The sequence below is a fragment of the Myxine glutinosa genome, chromosome 4, assembly GCF_964187855.1.
Source record: "Myxine glutinosa chromosome 4, kmMyxGlut1.1, whole genome shotgun sequence".
NCBI classification, from domain to species: domain Eukaryota; kingdom Metazoa; phylum Chordata; class Myxini; order Myxiniformes; family Myxinidae; genus Myxine; species Myxine glutinosa.
In genome coordinates, this window is record NC_136264.1 from 174,479,515 (window position 1) to 174,501,817 (window position 22,303).

A 22,303-nucleotide genomic window follows, 5' to 3' on the forward strand; every position below is an offset into this window, starting at 1 on the left:
TAGCTTGTTTTGACGTGTACCCTTGCGCCCTTTACCCCGCTAACCTCTGCTTTGTCTTTCCTCCCCACCCATGGACCCATATCCTTTGTTGAGGGGAGTGTGCAGGAACCCTGAGCTGTGCGGCTGCACTTTTGTAGTAGATATACCAAGTAGATACCCTTGATGCATATGCTTGTAAAGAACCAATCGACGTGTGCATGTGCACATGTGCATGGATTTGCAAATGCCTGCCTGTACGTCGTCGTTTCTGCATATATCGCATCGTCCAAAAATAAAGAAGCAAGCAACTTCGGCCGCTCGAGGAAAGACGGGGCACGCCTACGACTCGGAGGCAAGCATCGATCCCCGGGGCGGCCGGGTTCACGGAACACTGAGCTCGTTCGTTCATCACAGACGACACGACACGACCACCGGTGAAACTGCTCGGACACGTTGGTTAAAGCACGCCGTGGTGAAGCGGGCTGCGGAGCCACTCGGCACACAAGCCAGCTCACGGTCGACACGCCCGTGCCGGTCACCCCATTCGAGAGGAAGACCCGACCGATAGAAAACAACGGAGGGACTCCCGACGGGGAGCGGCAAAGTTTCAGGGCGAAGCCGCAGCCTCCTCCAGTTATTTACTCTAGTTTTACGAATTACGGTGTTTGTCTTCATTTTAAGGCATTTTAAAGACATTACGCCCGGTTTACGTCAAAAACCGAGTTACGTCACGGCTTAGGGAAACAATTCATGAGGTAGGCCGGGGTATTACTGTATAGAGGATAACCTTTCCTTTCATGCAATGAGGGGCATAGGAGCTCCTGACGCAGTTTCATTGGCTAAGAGTACAATCCTGGATGGGTCACCACTCCTTATGGTCCTCATTTTCCTTATTACCTCCCCAGAAAGCTGGTACTCATTTTGCCAACCTCGGAAGGATGGTAGCCTCAGTCAACCCACCTATTGTTATTTCAATGGCACTACAGGGGCTCAAACTCAAGATCCTGAGATCTTAAGCCAGCCACCTTAACCGTTAAGCCAACACCAGCATAGCATACATAGATGCCCCCAAACTAAAGTTTACAATAAAAAATAATTGCATACCTGTTCACGTATAATGGGAAAGAAGGGTAGGTGGAGATCCGAGGAAGCGAGGAGACGTTGTGGTAGATTTTTATAATATGAGGAGGGTTACGTAAAAAAAAAATCGGTCTTATCCACATTATATTTACATGATCCCATGAACATACTCCTCATATCCATACCCTTTCATGTGCATAGTATTTATGAAATGATGGAATTATTTTTTTTACTTCGTCAGTATTATTCACTTGAAGGGTTTGTCTTATGAATTTTAATTTGTATTACTTGAACTACCAAGTAGAGCTAAAGCAAACTCATGAGTCAAAGTGTCAGTGGACAGCAACTGAGGTCCCAAGGACATGATAAATTGAGTCGAGAAGACAGGGCAGCCTCACCCGGGAGTTAAACTGCCTCTGGGAGTCTGATCCACTGTGTATTTTAAACAAGCATTAATCTAGAGTGAGTCACTTTTTGGTTGAGAACGGACGAGGTGAGTAAAGGGTTAATGGCTACCCGAGGGAGAAATGTTCTCGTTCTGTCCGTAAGATTGAATCGTAACCCTCAGGACAAGTCTTTGGAGCGACCGCAATACTCTTTCCTTCATAATCCGTGAGTCTGAAGCTGCCGCAGTGGAAGCCGGGTGGCCATGTTTGTGCATTTTGGAAACATTTTCCAATTTGTGAATTCAAAATGAGTGTTGCCGATGGGGTATCACTTTATTTCTGTGAGCCTCTCATTGCTTTGTGCTTACTGAGCGAGTGGCAGGAGAGATGTGGAAATTGATAGAATTCTGGTTTCTTTTCAGTTGACCAGATATTACACTTATGGTATAGCGAGGGGAATCGGATGCCCCGTTATTTGACAGATCCTCAATGGACAAAAAGTATTTCGATCCTCAATGGCCTCAAGTTTTTGTAGAAATGATGATGTTCATTTGTTGTATTATTTTTTAGTTTGGAATCTCGAGTAGACACTTGGACATTGTTTACAGGAAGGACTCGAAAACTGATAGTTTTTATTTCCTTACAATTAGGAACTGCATGCAGGAGGGGACCATTAGGCCCAACAAGCCTGCATAGTGGTATACAGTCCATGGTTGTTGTTGTTGTTGTTGTTGTTGTTGTTGGTGGTATATAGCCCCAGACAGGTCTCTCAAACAGGCCTGTGGCAGAAAGACAGCCGATGAATCTCGCAAGAAAGACCCAGAGATCACCCACATCCAGGCTGGTGTTTCCCCACCTTCACGAAATCAGGACCACGGAATAGTATGGCAGATAGGTGCAGGAATTGTGCCTTTGATGATACAAGCATGGCATTTGGCACACAGTCAGAGTATGTCCTAAGAAAGATATTTGCCTATAGAGCCATCGCAGATTTGTCCTTTTTTGAAAAATGTCCGCCATTGTTGTCACAAGACAAATCTGAAGGCATTGCACATCGCATTCGCACATCGGAGAGAGAGAGAGAGAGAAAGAAAGAGAGAGAAAGAGAGAGAGAGAGAGAGAGAGAGAGAGAGAGAGAGAGAGAGAGAGAGATAGACAGACAAATACAAGAGGGAAAGGGCTGGACCATGGGGACGAATCAGTACTCTGACCATGACCGTGCTTGCCTGAAAAATCTGGGCAGCAGGGAATAATGGGGAAAATTTGGGGCTGCTGACTTGCATTTGTGGTTGCAACCACCACATAGTTGTGTTATAGGTGTTTATATATCCGTGCTCTATCCTTTTTGAAATGTTTAGGGTCAAGAAAGGAAGCAGCATGTCGCATTTTTAAAGTCTTTGCTATATGATTCAGCTGGGATTGGGTTCAAAGCACCAACATCTAAGACTCGGAGCAGACTATCTAACCACCACGCCACCGAGCCTTGTAAAGGACATGATGATGATGGAGACCACTCCTTTTTGCATCTTCAGATGCATTGGGCTGCCGGAGCAGTTTCCTTGGCAATTGGGCACAATCCTGGATGGATCACCACTCCAACTCAAAATACTCAAATGCCTCGTTCTTCCCAGCAGGCTGGTACTCATTCTGCCGACCTCGGAAAGGTGCCAGGCTGAGTCAACCCAGCTGGTGTTATTTCAACGGCTTGACAGGGGCTGAACTAAGGATCTTGTGATCATAAGCTTATCCGTTAAACCAACACCAGGCTGGTAAAGGACATAAAAATAAGATAACATGAAATATGACACAAAATTTGGGTAACAGATTTGTGGTAGCAATTTAAAAGTTCTTGGAATGAGATACTTACACAAACAAAAGAAACACAAACGTTTTTTTTTTTGGTATTTTTCAACAACATTTATTGGCATCTCTTGGTAAGATCCGAGTCTAAAGGTCTACATCTCACCCACCAAGGGCAGATTTGAGGGCTCAATTTTTTAGGGCCTCACATGGCCTTTCCCCATCCATTTTCTCCTCCATCCAACCTCCCCCAGCCTGCCCAGGTTACACACGTTCTTCGAGAATCCTACACCTGGTTACCCTCCAAAAACCTAACCTGAACGCTTCATTACCCAATCCCTCTATTTTCTTGTCTGTGAAACCGTCTCCTTGTGTCTGTTTTCTCATGCCCTCCAGGAAGTCTTTCAAGTGTCCTGCCGATCTACACCTCATTCTCTCCCTCGTACCCACCCCTGCACACTTTTACCCTCGCCCCCCCCCCCCCCCCACTCCCTTTCCCTTGTGCCAGGGATGAACCATTGTGCGCTGTCTTTGACTTTCTGTACACCTTTCATCCTTTGACGGCTTGTGAACCTGCTGCCCTCTGTCGTTTAAGCTCCTCCATTAGCCAAGGTTTCTGCATTAAAACAAACTACTGCATATATGTATGTGTGTGTGTATATATATATATATATATATATATATATATATATATATATATATATATATATATATATATATATATATATTTACAAACACACACATGTGTATATATATATATATATATATATATATATATATATATATATATATATATATATATATATATATATATATATATATATTGTTGCGGTTCTGAGAAAGTGTACATATTTGATTAATAAAGGTTAAAGGTTCTGCCCCCATCGTTAGTCCACATGCAACACGTAGGTCACCTTAGAACGTTAGTTATTTATTAGTATATGTGAGATAAGGCCATTTCCAAAAGTTATCAGCTCTGTTGTGTAAAACAAATAAGAGTAGGTCCCATTTCATTGTGCCTCCACCCTCCAAATTCCACCTCGTTGGGCAGAATCCATCCCGCGCCCCATTTGACAACTCGCAGTTTGTTACGCTTGGGATGCTCGCAGTTTGGGATGCTCGCAGTTTGTTACGCTTTGGCTGCCAGTAGCGTTTGCTGCTCTTGGTTTGCTGGTTTGCTGGAACTAGCTCAGCCATGAGGTAAGGCCCAAAAAGGGGGTGGAGCGGCAGCAAGGCTGAGATCGGATCGGCAGCAGGAGGGACGGTAAGGGCCACGAGCCAATCATGGCTGGGGCGACATCACCTGACAAGGTGTGGCTAGAGGTTCGAGAGGGTTGGCTGAAGCGGCGCTATATAACCGTGAGCGCAAAGCCCTTCGAGAGGACTTTAGTTATGAGAAGGGAGAGGACTTGAGTTATGAGAAGGGAGAGGACTTGGTTTATGAGGAGAGAAGCGCTGTGACAAGTATTGAGAAGGGAGAGGTCTGAAGGACTGACGCAACTGCAATCATTGTGCAAGGTCGATTGGGAAAGGCGTCTTGGTGACATCATTGTGAAAGCATTGCTGGAGCGGCGCATTGCAGAGGACTTGTGTCAGTGGCACATTGTATCAAACTATACCAGGAGCGCGTATAAGGCGCCGGTACAACTATTACGTACGCCAGTGTAATCGCCCAGCTTACCGATCCCCCCCCCCCCCCCCCCCCACGTAATTGTCCAATCCGCGCCACCGACACACGGAGACCTTGCCTGCCGTCTACCATCTTCATCGCCTTCGTGGTACGAGTCGGGGACCGGAGCGAGCTGTGGACGCCATCGGTGGACCCTCAACCCGACCATCTACAACCCCCATGTGAGTCTGAGTCTGTGTGTGAACGGGCCCGTGTCCAGGGATAAGTTAAGACTGTTATAAGGCTGCAGTGTGTGTACTTCTCTTCCTTCCCATGCAATTGTAAATAAACCAATCTGTTCTTCCTGTCTTTCCTGATTCTACTGTTTTCATGATTTCTCAATTGTGTATATGTGGCAAGATTAGGAACTGCTCCAATCGGGTTAGTTCCTGTTAACGGCCCGAATCGCGGCTCGCTATCGCTCGGCATGTCCACTGAAACCGTGGTTCGGGTGGGGTTATTTCCTTGCTTCATGGCCGGTGTTAGTACTTAGGTAATAAGAATTCGGCTTACAACCATATTTAACGCCGACCGGAAGGAACGTGATAGCCCCAGATCGCGGCGGCTAGTAAAAAGACAAGGGGATTAATCCCCCCTTGGTAAGGGGAAGGCCGACGTTGGAGATCCGCAACAATTGGTGTCAGGGAAGTGGGATCTGACTCGAAGTGCACTTAACGCACTCCAAATTACGAGCGGCCGAAATTTATTAATTAAACATCCAAATTAAATCGTGCCATGGATAACCAAGGCAGTCGGATGCCGGTGGGGGTGAATGAGGAGGTAGAGGAAGAGGTAGAATCGACCCAGGACCCCCGGGAAGAATTGGGAGAAATGGAGGAGAGAATTAATGAGGGTGCAGCAGTAGGGGTGGCAGGCGAGGAAAATGGCGGCGCCGCACACATGGCGGTGAGGGCCGAGCCCGCGGTGGCCATGGTTTCGGACCTGTATGCCCTCATGATGCAATTCATGAAAGAAAGCAGGGAAATAAAAAACGAAATGCGGGAAACGAAAAAAATGATGGGCGCCCAACAGAATGAAATAAATAAAGTAAATGGTAAGTTGGACGCCCATAGTGATAAATCCACCCGGGAGCAAAAAGAAATGGTGGGCCAATTAAAGGAGATGTGTGGCCAGATGAAAGATGGGTTAAATAATTTGGAAAACAGAATGGGGGAGCAATTGGGAAATCAAATTGGGGGATTAGAAAGCAAATTGGGGGGATTAGAAAGCAAATTGGGGGGCCAATTGAAGGACGTGGGTGGCCAAATGGGAGAAATGAATGAGGGGGTTAACGGGGTTGGAAAACAGGATGGGCACCCAAGAGAATCGAATGAAAGGGATGAAAGACGGGTTAAAAGGGTGTGGTAGCAGAATAGGTGGCCAAATAAAAAAGATGGGGAAGGACATAGACCGCAGTTCGAGCGGGAAAGGCACATTGGTACTCGACGGGGTAGCGCGATTTGAGAAGCGCGTGGAAAGTGAGGTGGAGCAAAGCGCAGTTAAGTGGACCGGGGTGGAAATCGCGACACGGGGTATAGAAAAGCCGACGGCCGCTGAATTGGAAAATCTTATTTTATGTGCACCAGTGGTCATCGAGCTTAATAAAGAAAAATATTTCATAATTAAAATTGGGGTTGAGGAGACGGCAGAGGTAGTACATGAATTGAAGAAAGAAATGGAATGTACACAAAGTCTGTATTCGCATTATGATGTCGTGCTGCCTAACCAAAATGGAAGTTTGCAGTTGGTGCAGGAGAGGAGGATCCCAAAGGTAAGTAGGGCTGTGTGTGGCGCGAAAAGGTTTGGCGCGAAAGGATTTTTCACGCGCTTGGGATCCCGAAGTCACCCGGGCGCTTGTGGAAGGTCCGTGGTGCGCTGTGTGAAAGTGAATGGCGCGCGTGTGCGAACGGCGCCGGAGCGCGAGTGTGTTACAGAGTGTGTAGAAGAATGTATAACGGAGTGTATGTGGGAAGAGTGTGAAACGGAGTGTGGAATGGAGTGTGACAAAGAGTGTGCAATGGTTGTAGAGAGTGTGCGGGGATGCGGGTGATTGGGTATGTGCAAGAGTGCACACACATGAGTGTTACGGAGTATGTTATGGAGGAGAGTGCACCAGGGTGTGCGCGAGGATGTGTAGTAAGGGAGTGTATGAGTGGTACGGGTGCGCCTGAGTGGTGTGCACCTGAGTGTGCGAGAGAAGAGTATGCACGGGAGAGTGTGGTGACGAAATGTGTGGGATGTATGGGAGGTGCTGGAGCGCCACGTTTTGTGAGTGTAGAAAGGGTCGCGTGTGGATGTGAGAATGCGACTCGAGCATCGACGCAGACCGGGGCAGTGTTTAGGCCGGCGGATAGCCGACGCGAGCTCTCGGGGCGTGGTGCGCTTTGTGTGCTGCGGGAGCCGACGGGGATCGTTGCCGCGGCGCTCTTGCAAGGGGCGCCGTGCACGATTCGGGCCGGGCCCCGCCCTGTATGGTTGGTGCCGTGCCGTGGCACAAGAGGAAAATGGCACGATTCCGGGGAGGTAGGCCAGGTCTGACCTTCGCCCCCTGGCGGTTGCGGTGGTCCGGCCGGCGGAGGTTGGGTCATCGTGGCGGAGACCGAAAGGCTGAGATGAGATGGTGCCTGGAACCTCGGTCCGAGTATGCCTCCTCCCCAGAATCGAAAATGCCGGACGGACCCAACCAACAGGAGACAGACCACCTGTATACATTGCTCGGCTTTTCGAAGCCGAGCAGTAAAAATGTATTTCTGCCCAGAGAGGCTCGAGTACAGTGGACGGATAGCGATAGTGTTGAGAAATGGTATCCAGTGTAGAGGGATGGTAGATCTACCATTCCTCACATCGTTCACTATGGGGCAAAGGAGCAGTAGATTTATGGGGTTGGCAGTGAAAACTAGCCGAGGGCGGGCTAAGATAATTGTTAGGGATTTAGAAGTGACTTTAGGAGACTGAATGTAAGTAGTGACTTTGTACATGTAGTGGGGACGTAGAGAGATTAGGTGGATATTAATGCCGAGGGATGTGCTTAATGTAAAGGGAAGACGGGGAAAGCACCAGTATTAGAGGGAAGTAGATAGTTAGATGATGCTGTGTGTGTGTAGTAGTGTGGAGAAATTGTGTGTGAGTATGAGGATGCGCTTTAGGTGCAAATGAGGAATTGAGAATGAGAATCTTTGTGGTGAGAGTGAGCAAATGAGGCAATGGTCTGGGATGACCGGAGAAAGTGTATGAGTGGTGTATTGAAGACAAGGTGAATGGTGTTGAGTGAATTGGCTTGCATGGTGTGCAAGTGGAGAAAAGTGGTATGGAATAACTGGTGTGGAGTAAATGGTGTGTGGAATGAGTGGTGTGGAGTGCATGGTGTGAAGGAGTGAATGGGGGGAGGATGGACCCCTTCACGAATACCCGGGGAGGGTAGTTTAAAGTTAGGTAGAAGGAGTAGGTAAATTGTTTGGATATTGACATCTGTGGTGCAGGGAGTAGCAAGTTGTTGCTTTGAGGGGTGCATAAGTGAGTGGAATGGCTGGGCATGTGGGCTTAATTGGTAGGTATGGTTAAATGGGCACCCCGCCACTGGTAGTCTGTCGGCCGGGTGAGGCCGAAGGTAGTCTCTGGGAGCCAGGTAGAGGTCAGTATAGAGTTCAGCGGGGCCCGAGGATCCGAGAGGAGGACCAAGGTAGCCCAATGCCAGAGAGGGCATCATGGGGTGAGAGAGCAAGGAGGGCCTTCCCCAGGTTAGGGTAGTTTAGGAGCTAGGCAAGCTCGGGTGGCGACCCCAGTGGCGGAGGTGCACAGGTAAGTAGGACCTGCTGGTAGAGCCACACGACCCAGCCACGAAATTGTGCGAGGGCACAGTATTGAAAAATGGGGGGAGTGAGACCCCAAATTTGGGAGGCACCACAGGATGGTCAATGGGAATTGGTTTTTAGAACAGCATAGTTAAAGAGGCCAATTGGATTGGCAGGGCAAGACCCCGGGTAGAGTAAAGAGTTAATGTTATTAGAAGGATAGTTAGGATGAAATATCTTCGCACCATACACATCCTCTCACCGGGGTGACAGGACTCCACACCAGGTTTTGTGAACTGTTTGGAATGAAAGACACATCATGACGTGGGTGAGACATTGTGTTTATTCCATCCCTTCCTTTTTGGGAGGGATTGGGGACAAATTTGGCATAGAGGGAGATATGGGAGACGAGACAGTAGAGACGGAATTTGTAAATTGTAAATACGGGGAAGGGCAAGGGTAGAGTAGGTGACATGGGGGGTCACATACGGCTAGGGATGAGCTTTCTCCGCTCGCTCTCCCGCGCCCCTCATGTCGCATTACCTTGTATTGATGTGTACCCTTGCACCCTTGTCCCCGCTAACCTCTGCTTTGTCTTTCCTCCCCACCCATGGACCCATTACCTTTTGTTGAGGGGAGCGTGCAGGTGCCCTGAGTTGTGCGCCGCACCTTTGCGCTGCACCCTGCTGCCTGCTACCTGCACCAGTACACCATATGGACCACAGGTTTTGTGGCCTGGCACCTTTGCTGGGCAGGCAATCGCGGCAAACATTACCTTGCCCTGCGGACCACTGTTTTTTAAGTGGCCCCAATGCCATGCAGTCGGACCACCTAAGTTGGCCCTGCTGGCAAAAATAAAAAGCAAACACGGTTTGTGCCCTTTTTATTAAATTCCTTTGGTGTGTCAGGACAAGAAGACTTTAAGTTTGACGATGGCACACCGAAGAACATGAAGCAGGAAGACGTCACAGCCCAGCAGCCAGCCAAGCACAAGGCGTCCTTCAGGATTATTGAAATGTGATGATTGTGCATTTTGTTTTGGTGATGGTGCTTTTTGTGCATTTTTTTTATTTGTGTGCACATGGGTGTATGGTGTATTGGTGCAGTGCATGGCATTTGTGTTTCCTCTTCTCAAAATTCCTTTCTTTTCTCTCCCTCAAAAGGCAGGTCCTGAGTTTTAGTATTTTAAATAAGTAGTAGTCTTGTAAATAACATGCTACCCTCCGGCTTTATGTGTAGTTTGAAAATAATTCCGTAATTCGGTTCATTGTGGGCGTCAGTCAGTTAGTTAGTACACAACGCAGTAGGCGGGACATATCTCGTGCTTAAAACTGTCGCACACAGGGTGTTAGGTTAAATGTAGAGGGAAACTACACCTAAGTGTCACACTAATTGTTAAAAAGTAGTCCTTATCCTTTCATCAGAACCGGTCGGGCTCACTGGTATGTGGGTTCGGCTCGGGGCGAGCCTGGAAAAGGAGGGGTGCAGTGTTGCGGTTCTGAGAAAGTGTACATATTTGATTAATAAAGGTTAAAGGTTCTGCCCCCATAGTTAGTCCACATGCAACACGTAGGTCACCTTAGAACGTTAGTTATTTCTTAGTATATGTGAGATAAGGCCATTTCCAATAGTTATCATCTGCGTTGTGTAAAACAAATCAGAGTAGGTCCCATTTCATGTTGCCTCCACCCTCCAAATTCCACCTCATTGGGCAGAATCCATCCCGCGCCCCATTTGACAACTCGCAGTTTGTTACGCTTGGGATGCTCCCAGTTTTGGATGCTCGCAGTTTGTTACGCTTTGGCTGCCAGCAGCGTTTGCTGCTCTTGGTTTGCTGGTTTGCTGGAACTAGCCCAGCCACGAGGTAAGGCCCAAAAAGGGGGTGGAGCGGCAGCGAGGCTGAGATCGGATCGGCAGCAGGAGGGACGGTAAGGGCCACCAGCCAATCAGGGCTGAGGTGACATCGCCTGACAGGGTGTGGCTAGAGGTTCGAGAGGGTTGGCTGAAGCGGCGCTATATAACCGCGAGCGCAAAGCCCTTCGAGAGGACTTGAGTTATGAGAAGGGAGAGGACTTGAGATATCAGGAGAGACGCGCTGTGACAAGTATTGAGAGGGAGAGGTCTGAAGGACTGACGCAACTGCAATCATTGTGCAAGGTCGATTGGCAAAGGCCTCTTGGTGACAACATTGTGAAAGCATTGCTGGAGTGGCGCATTGCAGAGGACTTGTGGAAGTGGCGCATTGTATCGAACTATACCGGGAGCGCGTATAAGGCGCCGGTACAACTATTACGTACGCCAGTGTAATCGCCCAGCTTACCGATCCCCCCCCCCCCCCCAAGTAATTGTCCGATCCGCGCCACCGACACACGGAGATCTTGCCTGCCGTCTACCATCTTCATCGCCTTCGTGGTATGAGTCCGGGACTGGAGCGAGCTGTGGACGCCATCGGTGGACCCTCAACCCGACCACCTACAACCCCCGTGTGAGTCTGAGTCTGAGTGTGAACGGGCCTGTGTCCAGGGATAAGTTAAGACTGTTATAAGGCTGCACTGTGTGTACTTCTCTTCCTTCCAGTGCAATTGTAAATAAACCAATCTGTTCTTCCTGTCTTTCCTGATTCGACCGTTTTCATGATTTCTCCATTGGGTAAACGTGGCATGATTAGAAACCGCTCAAATTGGGTTAGTCCTGTTAACGGCCCGAATCATGGCTCGCTATCCCTAGGCGTGTCCACTTAAACCGTGGTTCGGGTGGGGTTATTTCCTTGCTTCACGGCCGGTGTTAGTACTTAAGTAATAAGAATTCGGCTTACAACCCTATTTAACGGCGACCGGAAGGAACATGATAGCCCCGGATCGCGTCGGCTAGATAAAAGACAAGGGGAGTAATCCCCCCTTGGTAAGGGGAAAGGCCGATGTTTGAAATCCGCAACAATTGGTGTCAGGAGTGGGATCCGCAACAATATATATACACACACATATACACGGGGTAAGGGGGGTTGGGGGGAGGGGAAGGGGGAGGGGGAGGGTGTGGGGGTGCCCGGGGGAAGAAGGGCCCCTCCCCCCTCCCCTCCCCCTTCCCCTCCCCGCTTCACCTCCCCCTCTCCCCCTCCCCCCTCCCCCCTGTTCCCCTCCCCTCCTCTTCCCCCTCCCCTCCTCCTCCCCCTTAACACCAGGGGGGTTGACTCAGCCTGTCATCCTACCGAGGTCGGCAAATTGAGTACCAGTTCACGGAACGCGCCGCCGGTAATATATTATAATTTATGGCAATCTATGCAGCACGACATGGTCATCACGGAAAACAAGGCGCCTTTGCCGGTGCAAAACGGCTCTCCCAGGGTCAAACTCGGTATCGTTGTGAGCGCACGGTTCAGCCCTTCAAGAAAAAGTTTATTTTGTAAAAATCGAACCACGCGTTAAAAAGATATGACTGGTTTTGTTCGCCGGCACGTCGGCGCCCGAATCGGCTCGCGATAAAATCCAACACGTCCTTTGTCGGGGTCGTCTGAACCAACCACGGGGCCTAGAAGGCCGGTCTCAAAAGTTAGGTCTCGATCATATCTCGTAATGCTGGAAGCCGCACGTCTCTGTGATAATCTTGTGGACCATGACAAGAGATCGTGCGAGTCGCTCGCAACGGCTTCAAGCACTTCCGCATTCGACCATTTCATGAACGCCATACGCCCCGCCCATCAAAGCGCGTACGTATTAAACGAACATACAGTGGCCCATGTTTCGATTCCCTCCCTCTTCTGCTAGCGCTTCTGCGCTAATGCGCTAATTTTAAAACCCGAAGTTTTTAAAATTTAAGGTGTGCTGTAGTTGCTCTGAGACGTACTGATTCCGAATATGCCTTTGGTTTTTCTCTGCGATGAGTAGTTCTCGAGTTATAAGAGGACAAACAAACAAACAAACAAACAAACGTACTTTACTGCTTTATATATATATATATATATATATATATATATATATATATATATATATATATATATATATATATATATATACATATATATATATATATGTATATATATATATATATATATATATATAATATATATATATATATATATATATATATATATATATATATAATATATATATATATATATATATAGATATATATATATATATTTATATATATATATTTATATATATATATATATATATATATATATATATATATATATATATATATATATATATATATATATACATATATATATATATATATTTACACACACATATACACGATTAATTATATGTATGATGATGATGATGATGTCCACTCCCTTGCATCAGATGAGTATCTAGTTCCGAGAACCTTTAAAATGCCACTTTGTATATGGGGCTGCCTCCATATTGCAGAGGCTAAACACCCTTCCCTTTTCTAAATGCCATACATTCATCATCTTTGTGCCCCCTTACTCCAATCTCCTCGCAATCACCTTCCTATATCCTCATTACCTCACCTATTACCCTCCCTCTTCTTCCTTTCACAATTTTACTTTTCTAGATTTTCCTTTATCCACTTCACTGCACTCTTGCATCCTTAAAATGCAAATTATCCCTCAGGTCCGCACTGATATCTTCAGGACAACATCAGCCAAGTTTTGTTTCTTCTGATGTTTAAAGTTTTGTGAAATCTTTAGCTGAAGGGTTAAAGTTCACAAGCTATTACATGCTACAATGACCTCAAACCATTGAACTGTCTCAAAGAACTGCATGTGGTCACAAAAATTAGTAATGCTAAGATTATTGGCAGATGTAGAGAAAAGCAATGCCAGTTATTTATATTCTTTGTATGGTCTTGAATCGAATAGAATGGTATGCCTTTTGTGTTAGTTATATGAATACGAAATACCTGCTGCTGGTGTCCCTGCATAAAATTTTGACACCATAAGAGTTACATCGGTGAATCTATAAGATTTCCACATGTGCATATTTCAGAAGCAGGTTATGAATTGTTTAAAATAATTTAATAAAAGATTGGATAACATTATATTTTTATAAGTACAATATTCGCAAACTATTGGCTACAGGTCGAGGTTTCCTACGTGGAGAGGTTGGCTTCTAAAGCTGCGGATACCTGTTCTGGAATACGCGTCTTTCAAAATGATGCATAAATGCTAAACGAGGAATTTTGTGAATGCGCCATGTTTGTCTTTACACTGACTCGGTCCTGATCACTGTGCACTTTTGTCCTGCCATTTCTGGCATGAAATTTGCAATTCAGATATTATTTTAAACATAATTTTCAGCATTTAGGGGAAGGAGTGGCAATTTCAAAAGGATTAATCACAATTGTTCTGTTCCTCAATGCAAGACTATCAATCACTGAAATATAGGAATGCGAGACATGTCTTTTGATGAGAGGTTTCAGCCTGTCGGGTTCATATCATTTCCTGTTAATACAAGCTAGCAGGGGCAGTGGATATAATACACACACACGGACGGACTCTTCGCCTTTTACTAATAAAGTCAATGCATCTCTCACTCCCGCTCCTCCTCCCAAACATGATTAAGAGTAAATATCATCATTTTTAATTTATCCTGTACATTGATAAGGCCCAGATATAACCTCCCCATTGGTGTTAAGAAGCAACTAAACCAGATGCGGTGTCTCCCTCTGGGAAGTCTACCTGAATGTTGGTTATGATGCGATCAGCATTGCTAATGCAGACTCCATTAAATAAATCACCATGCTTGCCATGTTCATGCAAAGTAATTGGTTCACAGACCATAGGTTCACAGACCATTGGTTCACAGACCTTTCACTGGCAGGGATGATTGGGGAAGTCCGGTAGAACGTGCCTGTCCGCAGACACTGCACGGGCTCACATTGTCGGTAGCTTTTGCAGTAGGTAGCAACATATCAACGGTAGCAACATATCAACTTTTTGAATGAGTTGGTCAGAAAGTTTTCCAAATATTTCGTTGTGCAGAGGTACAACTCTTTCTCCCAGGTATAAGAACCACCTTTAGAGGCCATTTTACCCCACCGAGCAGGGGTTGGCCTTTTTCTGGCACCATGGTCCCCTTTTTGAAGCAATGTTTTATGGCCCAATGCCCTTCCTGCCGCCAACCCTGTTAGTTGCCTCTTGCGACACACAGGGAATTACCAGTGAACTGATACTCAATTTGCAGTGAACTGGTACTCAATTTGCCGATCTCGGAAGGATGACAGGCTGAGGAAACCCCTCTGACATTCATTAAGCGATCGACCGGGATTCGAACCCAGGATCCTCGGATCCCAAGCCGGCACCCTAATCGCTAAACCAACACCAGGCATTCTTTCTCCCAGGTATATTTACAAGTATTTTTGCCTTCTTTTAGACCTTCGCTGATATGCATTTCATGTCACAATCCTTATCTAGCACACATGATTATACATCCTGCTGCTCCCAAAATACTTTGTTGCTTGTGGGAATTACGTCATTTTTACATCAGGTATTGTCTTTATTAACAGGACTGAAGCCCCTCACTGATAGGATGGGGGAGGAGGGGGGGCTTATACCTGTTGCTTGTTTCTAGAATTAGTGCCCCAATTTTTATGGTACTTCAGAGGTTCTTAGACAGCTAGAGTACTTTAAACCAGCATTTAGGTTTATTTTCTTTACTTTTTTTCGAACTTTCTTTTCTACCAATGTCGAAGCTGTATCTTGGAGGTGGCTGGGACTTTCTCAATGCAATTTTGCATCAATAATGCGAATAAAACGTTTGCGAGATGAACATATTTTTGCCCTAATTATAGACATTTTTACATTTTCACCATAACTTGGCAGCTTTCTCCGATCAGAACAAAACTGCCCTCTCTAGATAGCCTAGAGTGAGTCGCATTTAAAGGTAACGTGCATCATATCACAACACCAAGTTAAAGGTCAAGGTCAAATGGCGGTCTGAAAAAAGCGCTCTTTTTGTCAATCAATTCCATTCCTCCCTCCATGTCTTTAAAACAGCTGTTCACCACCATCTCTTATCTACCCCCATCCAAAACTTTGATATTTTCTACCCCCGCTAAGTTCACCCCAGATCCACTTTTTTTGAAATACCAACTTCTTTCCTGGAAGTCCTTGCAGTGTCCTTGTGTTTTATACTTCTCCCACCCCTCCCCCTTGACACGCCTCCTCCCCCCAAGCCCTCTCCCTCCCACAGATCTCCCGATGTCCCTGCTCTCAAATGTTGTGTTTGTGCTTCCCCTTCTCTCCCCATCTTGTCTACCACTCCCCTTAATATGTTTTGTGTGTCTGTTTGATTTTTTGTGTGATAAATGTTAGCTCTTTCACGAGCCTCGATCCTGTATACAAAAAAAAAAAAAAAAAAAAAAATTTTTTACTATTGCAGAACCTCAAATACATCTTGGTTTTCCGTGCCTTGAGTATATCTCACGAACGTGGGCCCGTGCAAGTTGTGCACCTGATATTTGATTTGTGGTCTTGCCCTACTTTTTTCAGATTGTGACCTAACTAATAAACATAGGGGCAATACCCCTGGTGCTCACCTGGTAGAATAAACAGTATACTGCACTGGCTAAAGGTATTTAAAACCAATTTAAATGGTTGCTAGAAGACAGGACAGCATGTAAAATGATACTAACATAATCATAAAATTTTAAACTAACAAACAAAAAAATACCTAGTTTGGGGAAAACCCCCCGCCCCAAACCCCCCACACCAGTATACCTCCTCAGACCCCAATTTTTCTAATGCCTTGAACAAACAATGGTACATCATGGGTGATGAAGGTTGTGGTGAAGTTTCATCAAAATAGTGTGTGTAGTTTCCGAGGAAAAAGCAAATTCCGATTTTGAGGGGTCACACCTGGATCCACATTGACCCCCGGTAAACCCCCTTAGAGCCCGACTTTTTTTAATGCCGTGAAGAAACTTTAGTCACAACACAACAAATATAATTTGTGCCAAATTTGGTCACAATCTCTTCAGCGGTTTCAGAGAAGAAGTTGCAAGTGTTTACGGACGGACGGACTGATGGACGGAAGGACGGACTGACAGATGGACGACGCACCATCGCATAAGCTCCCCTGAACTTTGTTCCAAGTGAGCTATAAAGCAACTGTTTTGATCATAACTTAAATAATTTTTCTCTGATTTTCATGATGTTGAGATTTTGGATAGAATGTAGATGAGGATAAACTTTCTTAACTTACACTCTATATCTAAATATTGAAAATCAGGTCCATATGGCGCTCAGAAAAAAGTATGTGCATCATTGGACCATGAGCTCCTTTCAAGAGGTGACACACATAAACCATGCACACACACAGAAACAAAAAGCAGGGTTAAGCAAATGGTTCACTTTTGTCTGTCTGTCTACAAACATCAGTTTATGATCGAGGAACAACTTAATTTCAGTTGTATGTTACATTTTCGAATACGACTTGGAACATTAATCGGAAAATGAACATGTAGTTTAACAGTAGTTTGGCTCTGAATTGACCCAATTGTGCTTGCGTAGAGAGGAGTGAGATATATATTTTACTCTGTTTGAAATTGAAAAAGAAATTGAAAATCATTCCAAACAGGAACCTTACGGTTTTTAAGGATGTCATAAAGAACACAAACAACGGACAGAAATAACTCATAAACATAACGAATTTCAGTAAATTTCCGATTTTTTAAAATATAAACAGCCTTTAGAATCTTGATTTTATTTAAATTAAATTATATACTTGAAGACTACAGAACACTTTGTCACTTTCAAAAACCTTCCGTTCGATCAGCAGGTTCAGCAGGAAAAAATATTCATGCCCTGAGGGCAGAGTAACTATTAGAAAATCTATGAGAATCAGCATTCAACAATCATGCCCTGAGGGCAGAATAACTGTTTGAGATTCTGCATTTGGACAAATGTTTGGTAGTGTCCCGAGGCATAGCACTGTTTGGTCACCATCACACCTGTTATGCAAGGTTATGCAATCACACCTGTTATGTTATGTTATGTTATGATATGCAACAAAACAAACATAAATCATGCTCAGAAACACAAAGGAAGAGTTTAAAAGAGTCTTCCCATGTCCTTTTTCTCAAGATTGCATGGGCTAAGATGTTCGATGCGCTCTCTCGTTGGAGTATGTAATGTATGTATTCGCACATCTCCTTGAGTACCTTCAGGTAGGGTTGAATTGGGTTCATGCATCCATATCCTGCAACGTGCTCTTGTAGGCCTCGCCCTGGCCTGTCACTGTGTTTCTTCCTAATCCTCTTTCGGAATACACAGTTAAAGGTATGGTGGTAAGGATACCGAAACATAGCATCCCAGAAGCTGTAGGTACTAATCCTGCTGAAGACTGTATTATGAGTGATCAAGGTTGGAAACTCCAGGAAAACCGACTTCCTCTCAAGAGAAATGCTATTTCAAAATCAGATTTTTGGCTAAAAATAACACCCAAACCACTCATTAAAAAAATTCAGTGAGGTCTAATCTGCTTGCCCACCTGGTCTGGTTTACATTTGATGGCTGCCCACACGTTATGGTTGATTCCTCATACTCTCGGGGGCTACTTTGAATGGGCATTACAATGCTACCTAAAAAGTAGCACCTTCAAAAATCTCTCAAAACCGAATGAATATAAAATGCATTAAGGCAATGGACAAGCTTGGCAAGCAAAAAATTTCATTCGCCCACTTAATGCCCTTTGGCACACTCACTCCATGGTGAATATTTGGCTTTTTGTGCTGGACACTTGGATAGCAAAGTTCCGAGACGCCCCGTGATCAGAGACCGTGGAAGGCGGAATTTTAGCCACGGTCTGGCCACTGATAATTTGCACAGCCTTTTTGTCTGAAATTGGCTTATTTTGGTTCATATAATGCTGGTAAAACCTTTCTAGCCCCGTGCTTTTTGTACATAGGCAGCAGGAAAAATCCATTTCCAATTGTAATATAAATCGGTCTCCAACAGTGGAGCTGACACCCAACCCTCTCCCCCGGCAGGTGTGCCCAAGGGAGACTCCTGTCAGGAAGTTTTCTTTTCATGTAAGTTTGTATGCATTGTACATTCTGGCTGAATCTGACCTGGCTTCCAACAGTCTAGGTTTATGAAAAAGAAATCATTACTTTCCAACAAAATATGATTGCAATGCTTTAAAATATATTTTGAATACACATAGGCTAAGTTAAAGTTGCATAGCTTAAATTGTTGTCGTCTAAAAATTTGGCGGAACGTTTGGCATTTCTATCTGATTCCTTTCTCTTCTGTGATGTACAAAATGCCCTCGGCTTCAAACCCTGTTTAATGTATTGATTTGTATATTTTACTACGCTCCATCTATGGTTCGAGTCGAATCATAGCTGATTGCACCAAATTGATGGCAAATGAAATGCCAGAAGCAGAATAAGAAAACCCTTAGAAAGCAGAAGTAGAAGGAATTGCTCCCAAACTCCTCCAGGAAATGATTGTTTGGAACCCCAGTATCTGAACTTGTTTTGAAATTATTATTTTTTACAAATACAACTCCCCAAAAGCTCCAAGGATTTGGGTTCATATAATGATAAAAATAAATATAGAAAATAGTTCATTTTAAAAAAGAAAAAGAAAAAAAGTACATCACATCCAAGACAAATTTTAAATGTATATTCCGTCACATTTTAGGATTAAGCAATCGGGCAAATTTTCTCTTACGCTTTATAGACTTATGCTGAATTAATCCTTTCGTGTGAATGCCTGGAAAAATTAATCACTCAATATGTGAATGATATGCAAGGGCTGAGAACTGCTTTAGCTCTGTTTGTCTTCTCTGTACATTTATAGAAAAATAAATGTCTTCACTTTTATGAAACGTCCGTCTGTTCTATTATGACTGTTATGTTGACCTGCACTACTTTCAATAATTGCTAAAAGGCTTTTGGTGCTTTCACCACTGATGTAGACCACGACTACGACTAACACGCATGCGCCAGATAAGGGGCGTGGTGACTCCCTCGGGGGGGTGACACTTTTACACTCTGTTCCTTTGGGACAGGGGGAACGGGCTTAGGGCAGGAATTTTGGAATTTTTTGGTGATGGTTCCGATTAATAGCTCACGTACTCTTTGCGAAGGACGCCGTGGGATCTTTGACGTCCACCAATTTAATTCTGGAAGATGGGATTCCCGTTTAATGGCAACCCGTGGGATGGCACACACATTGATGGAATTACATCCTTCTTGTGAAACACCAGGATGTGTCACAGTTTATAGCTGGGTCAGGATTCGAGCCCATTACAGACCTTATAAGTGGTTTCCTTATAAGATTAGCATTAACTCTATCTTATCTAACTCATGGAGCCTTAAATGTATCCCCTCCATGAGCCTCGACATTGCGTGCAAAAAGAAAACAGCGTAAACAGCTCTGTCGAAGACCGATGTTGATATCGACTTCTACAAATCTATATAACTATTACACAATCCCCATCTTTGCTGTTGGCTCAGGCCAATACCTTGTTGAGATTCCTTCCTTTATCTGCACATCCTTCATTACTCTCCAAAACTTCTTCCTTTTCACAACTCCAGTTTCCACCCAAACCCCAACCATGTTCTGGCCCACTCCCCAATGCAATACACAACTCGCTCTGCTTTGTGCGGCGATCCATAACATTTCTCATTATGCTGTCAGTGGGAAACACTGGCCCAGCCAGAATCCTCCTTAATCTGTAGATTAACTGACAAGACTACACCAGGTACCAAGCATCTGCTTAACAACGTCGCGAAGGAGCTGGTGGCCTTTGCGGCATTTGCGAGGAACCGTCTCAGGCAAAGCCCTCTGCATGCGCTCAGATTAAGACAGCAACCCGCTTTAAGAAGATTGTGCAAAGTAGGATGTAAATGTGACAGACATTTGCAGCTTTACACAAAGCCTCTGCACCATACAATTTAGAAGTGACAAATTTCGGTGGTCATTAACCCGACTTGTGATAGTTGCCCAGCACCTGGATTCAGTTAATTTAAATTGTTTATATAATCTAAAGTTAATATTGCTACCTAATAAGAGGTAGTAAAATTATCGGTAATCCTCCTAGGATTTATTTCTACAATTAGTGCCCCAATTTTTAATGGTATCTCAGAGTTTCCTAGACCTCTCGGAGTACTGAACCACCATTTAGGTTAATTTTTAAAAGTGTTTATTTTTCCTTTTTTCCACCAATGTCTGACCTGGATGTTGGAGCTAGCTAGCTGGGTCTTTCAGAATGAAATTTTGCATCAATAATGGGAATATATGCGTGATTCACATAATTTTTTTTACTTTGACCTAATTTTAAGGTCATGACCTAATTATAGACATTTTTGCATATTTCACTCTAACTCGACTAAGGTTTGGCCAATCGGAACAAAATTGTCCTCTCTAGATAGCCTAGAGCAAGTTGCAGATAGCCTTATGCTTAATTTACACCATACCACTCCAGGTTAAAGGTCAAGGTCTTACACCCCATGTTGTACTAATCCACTATTTAGGTTTATATTTTTAATTGTTTATTTTTCTTTTTTTCTGCCAATGTCTGAACTGGATGTTGGAGCTAGCTAGGTCTTTCAGAATGAAATTTTGCATCAATAATGGGAATATTTGCGTGATTCACAATTTTTTAAAACCTTGACCTAATTTTAAGGTCATTACCTAATTATAGGCATTTTTGCATATTTCACTCTAACTCGACTAAGGTTTGGCCAATCGGAACAAAATTGTCCTCTCTAGATAGCCTAGAGCAAGTTGCAGATAGCCTTATGCTTAATTTACATCATACCACTCCAGGTTATAGGTCAAAGGCTTACACCCCTTGGAGTACTAATTAAGTTAAAGGTCAAGGTAAAATAGCGGTCTGAAAAAAAAAAACGGTTTTTTTGTCATCGCTCAATTTTGCCAATGCAGAATTTCAAAGACCGCTTGCCCTCCCAATATGCTATTGCCTCATAATAGTGTACCTGCACTGAAGTTGTACACCTGACATTTGATTAGTGTCCTTGACCTACTTTTTCGGATTGTGACATAATTAACATAAAACAATTTTTTGATCATGAATTGAATAATTTTCCTCCGAATTTTCATGATGTTGAGTTTTATGGATAGATTATACATGGGGACACATTTTCCTCATTTAGACTCCATCACCAAGTGGTGAAGGTCAAGGTCATATGGCGGTCTGAAAACAAATATGACCATCATTGAATCACAGGCCGAGGGTAAGTCATGGTTGGTTGCAAAGGGTAAGCTGGGGAGGCAAACCCTTGGCAATCGCTTTGTGATCGCAGATACAGTGCCTTCAGACAGTATTCACACACCTTAACTTTTTGACATTTTGTTATGTTGCAGCCTGAATTTAAATTGGATTAAATTAAGATGTTTTTGTCACTGATCTACACATAATACCCCATAATGTCAAAGTGAAATTATTTTTTAGAAATTTTTACAAATTCATTAAAAATTAAATACACATATATCTAATTTACATAAGTATTCAACCCCCTGAGTCCATACTTCGCAGAAGCGCCTTTGGCAGCAATTACAGCTCCGAGTCTTCTTGTGTATGCCTATATCAGCTTTGCACATCTGAATTTGGGGAGTTTCTCCCATTCTTCCTTGCACATTTGCTCAAGCTCTGTCATGT